This window comes from Poeciliopsis prolifica, unplaced genomic scaffold, assembly GCF_027474105.1.
Source record: "Poeciliopsis prolifica strain line A6 unplaced genomic scaffold, Auburn_PproV2 SCAFFOLD098, whole genome shotgun sequence".
Lineage (NCBI taxonomy): Eukaryota > Metazoa > Chordata > Actinopteri > Cyprinodontiformes > Poeciliidae > Poeciliopsis > Poeciliopsis prolifica.
The window spans coordinates 720,646-734,634 of record NW_026562473.1 but is presented as its reverse complement, the minus strand read 5'-3'; positions in this window follow the sequence as shown (position 1 = coordinate 734,634).

Here is a 13,989-nt window from a genome sequence, read left to right as displayed (position 1 = left end):
TCCTGTTTGATAGGAAAACTGTTCAGCAGCAGGTTCCTCACAAGTGAGGCCATTTTGATGCAAACTGATGATGGCTGTGTGCTTTTCTGACAACACAACAAGCCAAGAAATTAATGCATGTCTGTCCCTCATTTGGAGAAATCAGTCTGTTGATTAGACTGACAGTCATTTCAGACTGACTCTTTCACAGCTTCACTGGTTCTGATGATGCAACTGGACTGTAATAAAGTTAGCTGATTGTTTTGTGGCAGGAAAAAATAAGAGTAGGAATGTGGTTTGATATGAAAATACTTCTTTAGGTGAGACAGTTTTTATTATTATGAATAAATCTGCATCCAATCACTGCACAAAAACTACATGTCTGCACAGAAACTGCAAACTCTGTGGAACATAAGTTTTGTGTCACTACCCAAACATTATATAAAATAATTAAATTAAATAATTAAATTAAATTAAATTAAATTAAGCTAAATTAAATTAAATTAAATTAAATTTATATGGTTCATCTGTGAAATGAACTTCAGATTCAGGAAGAGCAATGTGGTTCTGGTTCTGGTTGTAGGAAAGTGGACCAGCTCTACACCTTCCCATAGGTGCTGGAGGGTCCTATGGGCTACTGAGTCCCTGTATGACCGGCACCACAACTCCGGGTTGTGACCTGAAGAACAAGATCATGGATACTAATGAGTTTCCTCTGCAGGGTGTCGGGTTCTTTCTTAGAGACAGGAGAAAAGCCCGGTCATCCAGGAGGGGCTCAGAGTACAGCTGCTGCTTCTCCATGTAAAGAGGAGCCAGCGGGGTGGCTCTGGCATCTAGTTAGGATGCCTGCTGGACACCTCCCTGGTGACATGTTCTGGACACGTCCTACTGGGAGAAGACCCAGAGGAAGACCCAGAGGAAGAAATTTGTCTCCTTTATTTGATTAAAATAAAAGAGACTAATGCAGTTTTTTAATGTTTACATCTCTAATTTTTAGTAGTGGGACTCAATTCAAATTAAAATGTTTAATTGAGTTAATTACAGGGCCTGGAATTAATTAATAGCAATTAAGTGTGTCTTAATCAAACTATACATCAATATAATAAAAGACATTTTCAATCCTAAAACTAGTTTTGCTGCTGTTAAACTGTGAAAAATTTTTGTAAAGTAGCAAAAACCTTTTGGAAAGACTGAGTTGGTATCATAATATTATTAATGGAGGCTGACATGGCTGCATATTAATGAGAGTCAAAGATCTGAAGACGTATTACACCGCTAAGCAGTGATAAACAAGGAAACAAATAAAAACTAATCAGTGGCACATGAAAAAGTTTGGCAGCTCTATAAATGTACTTTCAGCTCATCATCATCTCGAGAGCAGGTTGAGAATATTCATTAGGAAACGGGAGCTCATGATTATTCCAGACTCCGAGAGTTCGTCAGCATTTGATAAGACTTGAAAACACAAACTCCTTTAAGCAACTGTCTGCGGATCTGAACTAAAGCTAACTGAAGTCTACAAAGCAGCGGCAACTATAAAAAGATTTCAAAGAGCTCCCAGCTTGCTGTTTCCTCTCTTTCAGATTTCATTAGGAGCTGCATCTCTGCTGAATGGACGCAGGAGGAGCTGCAGGAATACACAGCTGACACGGCAGCAGTGATGGCCGAACACATGGGCAGACAAACATCACCTGCCGCCTCCTCAGAGCAGTTAACATGGGAAGTTCAGGGAAATTCCAGGGTTTTACAAACAGATGTCGATGTGGAGAGGAAATGAGCAGCGCTAGTCAGATCAGTATCACAAATATCAAGCTGTCAGTCTGTAAAGGGACTTCAGTCCTTTGCTAATCCCAGTAAAGTTGTTATACAACTGTACTGTTGGTAAAACATAAAGATATCACTGATATATCTGATGACATTCATAACAGACTCAGAGCATTACCATCAACTTCCACAATTTATACTTTACTTTTTCTTCATCTTCCTAATAGCAAGATTTCCCCAGGAAAAACAAATACACATATGGATATGAAGAATTAAACCAGTATAGAAAATACAAAATCTGTCTTAAAATACATTTAGACATGAACAGTATTTAAAGTGGGAGTATTATGTATTTACCGACACAAAATGTAATTTTCTAGCACAATCAACAAACTGTTACTATTAGTTGTTATAAAAACGTATATATCAAAAATGACTTAAAGAAATTTGACTTCTGTCTCTTTAAGAAGCTCCTGCTCTTTTCAACACTCCAGCTTCAGGAAGTGCTTCTCCATGATGCTGTCTCCAACCGTTCTTAGGAGTGTTAGCTGGAGGCTGCAGCTCTGAGGAGGAGCTATGGTGTGTTGAGCTTTGTGAGAGCCAGCATTTAGGCATCCCCTGGTGGTTGCCATGGGAGATTCAAGAATTTCTCAAATATTCATGAGCAAAACAAAGCAACACCCCAGGTATGTTTTTAATGTGGGAATAACTTTATAGCATGATGTAAAGCTTGATTATTACATAACACTCTTTATTTTCCCTGTTTTGTTAAGGTTTTATTGGCTCTAGCGGTCTTCATTTGAGAGAAGTCAGACAGGAAAGTGGGGAAAGACATGATGCACAGTTCACCAGGCCGGGACTCAAACCCGTGACCATTAACTTGAGGACTGTGTTTTGCTGCTGCACCACCAAAGAGGATTTTCTCTTCAAATCAAGATTCTTACCCTAAAGTGAAGAAGGCCATGCAGAAATCACTGCTTTTACTTCATTCTACACGCCCCCATGTTGTGGGAGTAGTGATCATTCAGATCAGATCAGCTCTCACTCAGGGCTGGGCCATCTGTGTGTGTAAATATTAATATTTTCTGCTCTCAGAATAAAAACAGTATGTTTATTAAATGTAATGTAAGTTATTTAAGTTAAAACACACTTAATTCTCAAGCTAACCTGAAGGAAAAACTGCTCATTTCCCACAAAATGAGGGAAATCAGCAGGTACTGCTGGAGGTTTTCTGTTGTTTCTGTCTACTGTTGCCACATACTTGATCAGAATGATGGGTTGCTGCAGAATCAAAAACTGAATGCTATGACCGGGTTCTCCTCAGAACATATTACCCGACCCCTTGACCTTAATAGTACCACACATCATTACAGTCACTTGTGTCTGAATATTAGGATGGTATAAAAAGATTTGAAACAAATTTGGATTCTATCTAAATGGATATGAATTGTCAAGTGTCTGGGAATTCAGTCATTGTAATCTGGCTCTATATTAAAAGTTGAACTGGTTGCTTCTCAAGCAGAAGCTTGTGTTTTCAATAATCCTTTATACCAACCCTCTGAACTGTCAAACAAACAGTTATGGCAGCACTAAGGGATGAAGGAGTGTTACTTCTGTGACATCTGCAGAGAGAAGGAGACATGAAACTGAGCTGTTTGTCATAATTTGCAGGCTTGGCTGCAGCGCTGCAGGACAACACCAGGCTGCCAGCCTCTGGCCTCTGTTTGCATGATCTCCACAGTGTTGGAGGAATGATGACCATTCCCTGCAAAGCCATTCTTCTCTGTAAAGCAGGAAAGCTGAAGGAGATAGGTGCTGGCCTCTTACACTTCTCTGCCTGTGAAGCATTCAGCTGTGCAGCAACGCCAGTGATGGATACCAGCATGGATTCTCCCTCTAGTCTTGGGGAATGAAACAGAGAGGATGGAACAAGAGAATCCCAAATCAGAAACATGGTTCAAAGACTGTGGAAAGGTGATTGGACTCATGACATTCTGAACAAGTCAAAAAGAGGGATTTGATCATTCAAGAATGAAGTGAAGGAACATGGAGGAATGACATAACCATGCTCTTCAAAGTTGCTAGTAATTCAGTTCTTTGTTGTTGTTGTTTTCATTATTCTCCCTCTATATTGGCCTCGGGTACTTGTGTGCTTGTGTTAACATATGCCTGTGTGTGTGTGTGTGTGTGTGTGTGTGCGTGGGGGTGTGTGTGTGGGGTGTGTGTGTGTGTGTGTGTGGTTTGGTGCTGTGCATCTCTGTGTTGTCCTGTGTTGGACTGTTGACTTGTCCAGGATGGACCATGCTTCTTGCCCCATGAACACTGGAGATGCCATCTTCCCAATCTCCATGATATGGGATGTGGGGTCTAAAGATCTCCTCTGCATCTGTTATCAAAGGTCAATGAACAGAGAATGCCAAAGCCGAACACCATGAAGCAGGACGGTCAACAGGAGGGGTACTTTGGTAAAACATGGAGTCCAGCTATTAGGGGGTTAAAGAAGCACAGAATATTTTCAGAGAAAACAAATCATCATATGGGGAAAAACAAAACAAAGGCTGATCAGACAAGATCCTGTTGCTCATAGTCAGATTTACTCTCATCGCCCAAGTTGTTTAGGTGACCAGGTGTGAAAAACATTCTCTCATTGTTCAATCTTCTGAAAAGGAGACACAATGGATAGTTTAAGGATACATTTTTTGAAATAAGTAATGAGCTGCTCTCAGAACAGGCCCCAGAAAATTATACAACCCGGATGAATGCCTGAAGCATGAAAACAGGGCTGATGGTGGAGAAATATCCTAAGCCTCAACTTTTTTCTCTGCCCTGTAGGCAGACAGGGGATGCTATATGAGATACACTTTCAACACATATTTTATTATACAAAAATAATCCTTTTAACCCATGGGCAATTTATGGTCTTGTGGCTTCTGGGTACAGATATATAAAACAATTTTTGTGTATAACCTTCGTCATCCAGACATTATTGTCAAGGGGGAGATCTACGAGTTTTCTCTGGGAGAACGTTTTGGGAAAACAAACCTTAACTGATGGATTCTGGTGAACTTTGTGGATACAAATTCTTTGGGCAGAGCCCCAGGCTTCAGAGCCCCTGGAGCTCTTCGGCCCCTGAACCTGGTAGGCTTGCTCAGTAATCCGTCCTTCTGAATAACAAGTCAATTCACTGCTTGCCTATTGCTCTTACTGTGTTCACAATAAAAGTTACTGAAGCTGTAAAATTGCCAGAAGAAATGTGCTTTCCATTGATCAGTGACAAAAATGACCAAAACGATGGTAACACTTTATTTGAAGGGCAACACGAACGTGACGTGTATCATGAACATTAATGACAGTCTTAATGGTCGTCACTGTTGTCATGAAGTTTCTTTGGGTTTCTGTAACGTTTGTTTCCCAAACAGTGTCAGTTTTTACTTCTAGCATCAATGCTGAGGCCATTACAGAGCCTGAATCCTCTTTACAAACTTTCATTCTTAGTATTATTGATGTTGCGTGAAAACATGCCCTGATTTAGCTTTAGCTAACTCTCGTGAGATACTTTGTGTGATTACATAGTTAGCATGCAGCCTCAAAACATACAGATGTGTGAGGGCATTAAGGTCTTGCATAAACTTATGAGAGGAGGAGCTACGGTAAATGGCAGATTTACACTAGTAATGAAGGAGCAAACACACTTTTTAAATCAGTCAGTGCCCGATGTGGCTGTGAGGTGTGCTGAATGAACAGCTGAGGTCAGATTCCTGCCATTACAAAACTTTTTTCCTGGTAGTTGCTAGCACATCTAGATGTCTAATGATGCAGTCATGCACTCACCCCAGCTGTGTTTAGCCCACTTTAATCAAACTCCAGTTGGTTTCCTGGTCTCCTGAGAAGGAGCGATGGTGAGCAATATTAGCATAAGTGAGGTGGATTATTTGACCTTATTGTTGGAGTAAATTTCTCATTACATAAAGTAAGCCTCATTTAAAAACATATTGTATCTTGTTAGATTTTTTCAGTGTGATTGTGTCCAGTTCTGGGAAATTAATGCAGGGGAATTAATTTGGACAACTGCAGGCGCTCTATGCAATTGGTCTGTGGTATGTTTCCATGGTTGTTATTTTAAGCAGGTTTTCTCCTTATTTTTCAAATTGGATGATCTCTCATTGGAATTAGAAAAAAGAAAAAAAAATACACATAATAGCCCACCCTTCAAATTTCAAATATTCCTTCCAGCCCCCTCTGGTCCCTACAATACAGGGCATTCTGGGTAAATGCAGACAAAACAGACATTTGTGCCAAACAGAGAAATCCTGCAACTGCTAAAGACTGACACCACTCCATTTTTGTAACATTTCATGAAGATGGATGTTGTGTCTTCTTCAGAGGTTTTTGTGTTGCTTCCTTCAGTGGTTCCTGGTGCAATGCCATCACAGGTGAGGAGAACAGGTTGCTCAAAGGGTTTGGTTTGTTGGACTCAGTGCAGAGTGAAAGAGACCTGCAGCAGCTGAAAATGGAACAAATGTGGCAATTTTGGTCTGCAGTTGAACCAAACTGATAGATTCTGATGTGTGAATAGCTGATTTGCCATTTTTACTATATGAGAGAAGTTGAAAAACAGCTCAGAATGCCCCGTAGGTCCAATTAGAGACTTGGTTAAACAAAGAAGCCGATTTGATGAGAACAATAAGAGTGAGTTCTTTCCTTCAGCAACCTCTGCTCTAAAGCATTCCAGTTCATACAGCACCAGATAAAGGAGCATGAAAGCAATTAAGGAATGCTCTTCAAAAAAAGGCTAAAGGAAGACGGACGTGTTTCTGATACAGCTGTCGTAACCAATTGATTCTGAAACAGAAGATGCTTCTGGGGGAATGTGTACAATGTCAGTGGACAGCATATAGATTCCTGTTGATGTGGAGCTGGAGCATCAGCAGCAGAACTGATCAGGAAGGATGGAGCCCTGACCGGCACAGAGGGCCACACTCCAATACTGCTAAATACTATATGTTTTTAAATGGACAGTATTATTTAAAATGGACTTCTATAAGATTTTTATGTTTCATATCATAACATTATACCCTCATCAAAAACATAGCTGGAGTGTTGCTTTAATTCTTTCATGTATGTTTGAGACATCCTTTAATCACCATGGCAACCATTCAGCTGTGCAAAATACCTAGCTACGTATCAATATGGATTTTACCGTATTTATGTAGTAAAATCTAATGAACACTGATGTTCCATTACTCATATGGTAAAATTCTGGCAACCACAAGTGCTGGTATTTTACTGTAATTTAGAAATTTTTTGCAGTGTAGCATTTTTTCAACAACTGAAGTTAACAAAGTTAATCGATTGTACTATAAAATGGCATTATGTACCTGAAAAACAGAATACTGCCCCTTTAAATAATATCTGTTTGTATAATTCTCTTTTAACCCCACTTTTAGTTGTTTTGTTTGGCTATGCCTAATTTTTTTCTATTAAATTTCACACAGCTTTATTGCATTTTTTGATGGAATAGTTCAGAAAGTGCTGTTATTTTTGGTTTAATGTGGCTATTCTCCTTATGACATGTGTTCTAATGAAGCATCTAATAAAAATGTTTCATAACCTGGGGCTTGTACTACAGCGCAGGATTAGTCTCAGTGAGGTGATTTACTCCAAGAGAAATCTGGCAGAGATCTGAGACTGCTGCTAATGTGTGAATTACTTTGTTTTCCCTGATAAAATCATTAAAATAGAAAATATTTCATTTTTATTTTCCCAGTCAACATAAAAGAAGTTTATCATATTCACCAAACTGCATTGAATCATGTTGTCTTCCAAAAGAACCTGGACTTAACTTATTAAATCTTTTTAATGTTATTCTTAAGCAATTGAATCGCAATTTGTATCGACAGGAAGAATAACAGCATCAGGTTTCTTCTTGCATTGCCAAGTTCATCTGAAGAACTCCCTGCTGGTGCATTCATTTAGTGAAACACAAACTGGATCTCTAGATCCTTTGATGATAATGAGCAGGAGTAGTAGCTCATTATTTTCAAAGATCCTCCCTGAAAAGGTGAAGATGCTCAGTCTCATCAGAGTGTGATGTGTGGTCTGATGGCTGGAGCCTCTCCACCCAGCTCAGCTTACCTGAATGCTGCTGCAGCGGCTGTGTGTTGTAGGCCTTATGTTGTCGTTAACAACCGAGGACCTAATTCACAGCTTTTTATTGTGTGGGTCACGCAAAACAAGAAGCATATTATATGACAACATGAAATTATGTCATGTATTTGAATGGTTGTGAAAGTGTTGAAATATAGAACTTGAACAAACTTCTTCTGGGTTGCCAAAAAGTAACAAACTCAAAACACAAAACCACAAAATCACACTCCGCCTTCAGGTTAGGACAGCAACACTTTTCCCTGCCTCCAGCAGTCATCTCACTGAAACGCAAGATTTTCTTTCTGCAGGGCAACGCTGCTAAAAACCATCCCACTGTACAGCCCTAATGTCCTACTTTTTCGTCATTGATTTGGTCATCAAAAAGACACATTCACTCTGGACCCTACAGCCGTGTGAAAAAGCGTCTGCCCCTTCCTGAGTCCTTTTTTTCTTTACATGTTCGTCACACTTCAGTGTTTCAGGGTAAACACAATATGCAACTTTCTCCCATGTTTACGAACATAGGAGAAAAAAAATCTACATCCTAATGATCCAGTGTGAAAACTTGAGGGCCCCATTAAACTAATAACTAAGCAAGCATGGGGTGACAGTGGAGAATATCAACTCCTAGAAACAGAAAGAAACCTCGAGACAGACAGAGTCAGGCCAAGGAGAGAATAAATGAATAAAAAAATACAGCAGCATTTAAAAAGAAAAGAGGGAAAGGAGGTCATGACCTCTTTTTAGTTAATTTTAGTGCAACATAAATTTGAGAATGACTCATGCCAGATTTATTTAGCAGAGTTTTAAGGATATTTCTGAACATATTGAATGACCTGCAACAAATACAACTTCTACAAATGAACTTTAAATATAAAAAAGTTGGTGAAGGTCTTGCTATTTATTTCAAATCTGCTTTTATGAAGAAAATGGATGACAACTTCTGTTCCTTCAGTGTATGGATCGAGGGGACTCAGGAAATTCTTAATCTTTTGTGAAAACATTTGACTAAGCTTGATTTTTTTAAATCTATTTTTAGCTGTTACGTGCATGTTAAGTGGAGTTAATGCAGACACAAAAGCTTTCACACATTTATAAATGCATGATTACTCAATTTGGCAGTTTTCACACTTATGTTTTCTTTTCATTAGCACTTGCAGTTGTTATTTTTTCTTCCAGAAAAAAAGTAAAAAGTTTTACAATATGTATGATAAGATTTAAGATCTAACTGGGAAGAAATATGAATATTTCCAGTATGATCATTTTGATCAGGTGTTTACCTGGAGGTCAACCATAATCCTGGAACTAGAAAATTCCTGAAGAAATTGAAACGGGGCCTGCAAGTGTGCTGGTGGTTTGGAAGCCAGCATACTAGAACTGCTCCAGCTCTGGCCTGTTTCAAGATCCAGGATAAAAAGTTCAAGCTTGTTTTCAAGAGTTACCCTGCATTTCCATTGCCTTGCATTTTTATGTTGAGCTGGTTCAGATGTTCAGTCATACCCACAAGACAGTTAAACTTGAGAAGCCACTCAATTTCGGCTTGCTCAAGATGCTCAATACCTTTCATTTCAAGGAAAGTCCAGATTTTGTTCAAGAAAGCCGCAAAATGGCTGAGCACCTTCCTTCTTGACAACCAACCGACATTCTGTGCAAAAGCAGACCGTGGTAGTTATTTCCAACTCCATCCAGCAATGTTTTAAACTGCCAATCTTTTAAGGCTTGGGCAACAATAAAGCGAATCACATGAATGACCAACAACACTGCCTCCTGGTGTAAAATGCAATGGAAACTTAGCATGGGTCTATTTTTGGACCACGGTCAATTTCACTAGAAATTCTTGGATTTTATGGCTGGAAAATGAATTATTGTGTCCGGCTGAGAGACTTTTTAACTGTGGGGTGAAGCTGGAGCACCCAGAGAGAAACCACGGAAGATAAAGTATGGAGCTTCATGTGAAAATACAAAAATATCTATCTATCTATCTATATATAAATACTATAAAAATAGATTAAAAACAAAATTATTTTTGTGGTAAAAAATACAGTCTCGTATCAAAAATATAATCTTACGTCAAAAATATACATCAAACCCCAAGATGTCAAAGGCAGTGGAGAATATAGGTTTGTAGAGCTCTCTTTGGCAGCAGTCACAGAAATGAGAGAACAACTGAATGCCTGACTATTCTAGATTTATGTAGATGATGTCTTCACAGTGAGATGCTTTCTGTTGTAAGACTAGGGAAGAGATTCCAGTGACAATAAGTCAGAGTTCATCTATAAAATATAAGACAGTCTTTCAGTGGACAGCGATGACTTAGATGTAAAGATAGACGAGAAGAAGAAGTGAAGGAGGAAGCAGGAGGGAAACATTGAGCTGAGAACTGGGTGTTTCCTCTTGACACAGCTGGCTGCTTGTTTTGTTCCCAGCAGAGGATTTTTATCTGAACTATCTGGGATCTAACTGAATTACTGTATCCTATCTCCATGCAGCGGATAAGTAACCAGGCCACTCTCAGGACAATCAGATCTGCATCAAGGTCTCAGGGCATTTTATTGACCACCCCAGGATCCCAGTGGAGTTAATACAGGGCTTAAATTTACGTGTCTCTCTGTGTGTGCAGCTTTTAATTCCTGCTTTTTCCAGGTCGTTGCTAAGTTACTCTGCCACAGGTTCACATCAACACTTTTTTATTGCTGTGACTGAGCACAAACATACGGGCCCATTGTGTGCTGGCCCTGTAATTTCCCTTAAGAGGTGAGTGAGTGCTGGTTAGTTGATGAGTGAATGTGACATGTTTGTGAATGTGTGTTTGGTGTTTTGATTGGGCTCTTTCTCATGGCCTTGGTTGCTCACAAAGCAGCACCTACATTTGCTCTACAGGCCTTTTAAATGGATTTGACAGTTTTGACTTTTAACTTCTGAAATACTTTTTTTTCCGAACCTGTTCTTTCCTCGCTTTAGAGGATATTTCTAACAGTTTGATGCACAGAGACGCCGTGGTAACAACATCCAGTCATGGGAAGAGAAGGTACACCCTTCTCCCAACTCCTAATTTGATGGTTTTCATGTATCAGAATAATTTAAAACTGATCTAGTCTTTACCAGCCACTACCATGAATAAAACCTAACCTCAAGTGTAGAAAACTATGCTGCACTGTTATCCCTTAAACAAAGATGAGCCCAAAGAAGAAAAACATTAATTAGAAAAACTTTTATGATTCAATAGCTAGCAGAATCAACTTCTGTAGGAACAACATTCCTTCTCAGTCTCTTGCAGCACTGCAGACTAACTTTGACCTGCTTCTATAGCTGCTGGTATTTTACTGTAAATTAGAGACACTTTTTTTGTCTTACAATGTATCTTCACTTTAAAAACTGAGCCCTTATTTACTCATTGTACGTTAACAAATACAGCTGTACTGCACAGGATTCAAACTCAGTAAGTGAAACCTCCCGGGACTTATTAGAGTCAACAAAATGACACTGTAAACACCAAGGTATGGGTGACAGCCCTGTTAACCAATCAGAATCAACAGAATGCTGTGATGTGAGGTCATTTTTTTATACAGCAACAAGGCAATTCAAAGTGCTTTACATGTATTGAAATAAATACAAACAAAATAACAATGAAAGAGCAAAAGAAAACATAAAATCTAAAATGTTGATCCAAAGTATATAAACTAGATGTTCCAGTTCAGGGTTGCTAGATAAGTATAAGTATCCTCTGGTCTGATTCCTTTTCTGTTGGAAGAATAGGAGTCCAAAAGGTAATTGCTAAGGTAGTTTTTTCTGGATTCTAAGTTTGTTCTAATCCCTATTAAGTCTAAATAAATATTCTCTGGACTTTCTAAATATGCTCTAACTTTGTAAGAGTAATGACTACTTTCAAAGCAATAATAAAAACTAAGTTGAATGCAGCCAGTGACTGTAGAATGACCAATGGAGGCCAAATAGTCCCTTCCTCACCACTATGTTGTACAGTTGAGATGATGCGCTTTCATTTGCTGAGTTTGATGTTCAGCAGACATGTCATAGTCTCTTATAACAGTTCTCTGGTTCAGTTTTTGTGAATGACGTTATTTTATGTTTTGTTCAGATGCAGCTTTGTAAACCTGTTGGGCGGCCATGTTGCGTAAAAGATTGGAAATTATCTCCTGAAAGCTCATATAGTTATCCCCAGCCTGTCCAGTCTTGTTCTATTGTTTTTTTAAAGTCTTTCAGAGTGGAAGATGGAGTCTTGTGATTTTTCTGTTCTTTTTGTTTGTTTGTTTTGTTTGTAGTATCTGTGGACTTTGGGACCATTTGTCCAGCTGTTCTGCACTTGGAAGATTAGCAGCTGTTATATTGTATTTTTCTTTTCACTTGTGAATATTTTTTCTCACTGTGGAATGACATGCATCAAATACAGGCATCACTCTTTCACGCCTCCCAAATTGATGGAGTGGGACGGTTGCTTCTCTCTGGTGTTTCTTGCTGTCTTCCTGCCTTGGCATGGCGCTAACACACACCTGCCTGCTCCCGATCACAAAACTGGCAAAGTTCCTAATTTTGCAGAGATGCGCCAATATTCAATCCATCTGTTCAACACATTGCTCTGCATAGGCAGGTTACAGGGGGGTTTAAAGGAACCCCTCATCCAATCGACAGCTACCATATTAAGTATGAGTCTGTGGGACTGCTACTGTGGAAAATGTGCCATGTGATTCCACATGGACGGAATGGGATCATAGGCAGAAGTTAATTTGCCTTTCAATGGACATGTATTGTGAAAACGGTTTGTCTTCTATCAAATCTCCTACAACCCTCTACCCCCCATGTTGACACAGTTTTATCAGGAGAAACTAAAGCAGGAAATGAAATTCTTTATTTGCCTTCAGTTGCACAATCAAAAGAGTAAGTGGAGGGTCACTGATGATTGCCTCCCCTGGTAGATGAGTTGGAAAGAAGAGCAATGCTTAAAATCAGGAGAAATTTGATGTGAACTAGAGACTAATTAACTATTGATGATGAACTGTGATGTGAATTAATCAGAGAAAGGACAGAGAGAATATAAAACTACAGTAACCAGGAGATGCTTCTTGATTAAACCTTCACTAAGCAGCATAAAGCATCACCAGATAAGTAACATGTGAGCAGCAGCAGTAGCAGCAGCAGTAGCAGCAGCAGCAGCAGCAACAAGCAGCAGCAGTAGCAGCAGCAGCAGCAGCAACAAGCAGCAGCAGCAGCAGCAGCAGCAAGCAGCAAGCAGCAGCAGCAGCAGCAAGCAGCAGCAGCAAGCAGCAAGCAGCAAGCAGCAGCAGCAGCAGCAGCAAGCAGCAAGCAGCAAGCAGCAGCAGCAGCAGCAGCAAGCAGCAAGCAACAGCTCTTTCTGTCCGGCTGTGTTCAGTGAGCTACTGGCCACCTGCATTTGCACAGTGCTCACAATCCAATATGCTTTCAAGGAAAGTACACAAGAAGGATTAAAACAGCTTCTACTCACATGCTTCTGGGGTCTGATCATAAGAGGAGAGCATCAACATAATGTGCAGAATAATCTGCCTTCAGAGGCTGGAAATGTCAGGATAAGAAGTGAGGGAAGTTTTCTAGTTTTTCTTCAAATGAAGAGGTTTACTTGCCTTCCGATGAAATTCTCCTCAATTCTCATTTTCCTTCAGTTTTCTGTCTGGGATTTCACCCATGGAGTTTGATTTCTCAGGATGCATTTCATCGTGGTCAAAACAAGGAGGAGTTGTGAACAATGTTTTTGATTTTCAGAATTGTACTCCGTATGTAGTTTTAGCAGTGGCATTCAGTCCGTGTTGGTCACTCTTCCAGATATTTAGGTATTTAAGTTGGATCAAAAGGAACGTAACAGACAGATTGCTGTAACCTGCAGCTCTCATTAACTGTCTTCCTGTTTGGTTGGCACTTCTCTCTTTGCGCTTCATAGCCTAGCTTCCTTCACAGTCGAGATTGTGCATTGCATACATCAGGGCCAACAGTTAGTGATTGGGTAAAATCAGATCCAATCATTAAAACTTCAACAGAGTCCAGTCCTCCAGCAAGCCATCATTTCTCAAACAAGTGGCTGGTTTTTACCAGAGATCCACAAACGTATCC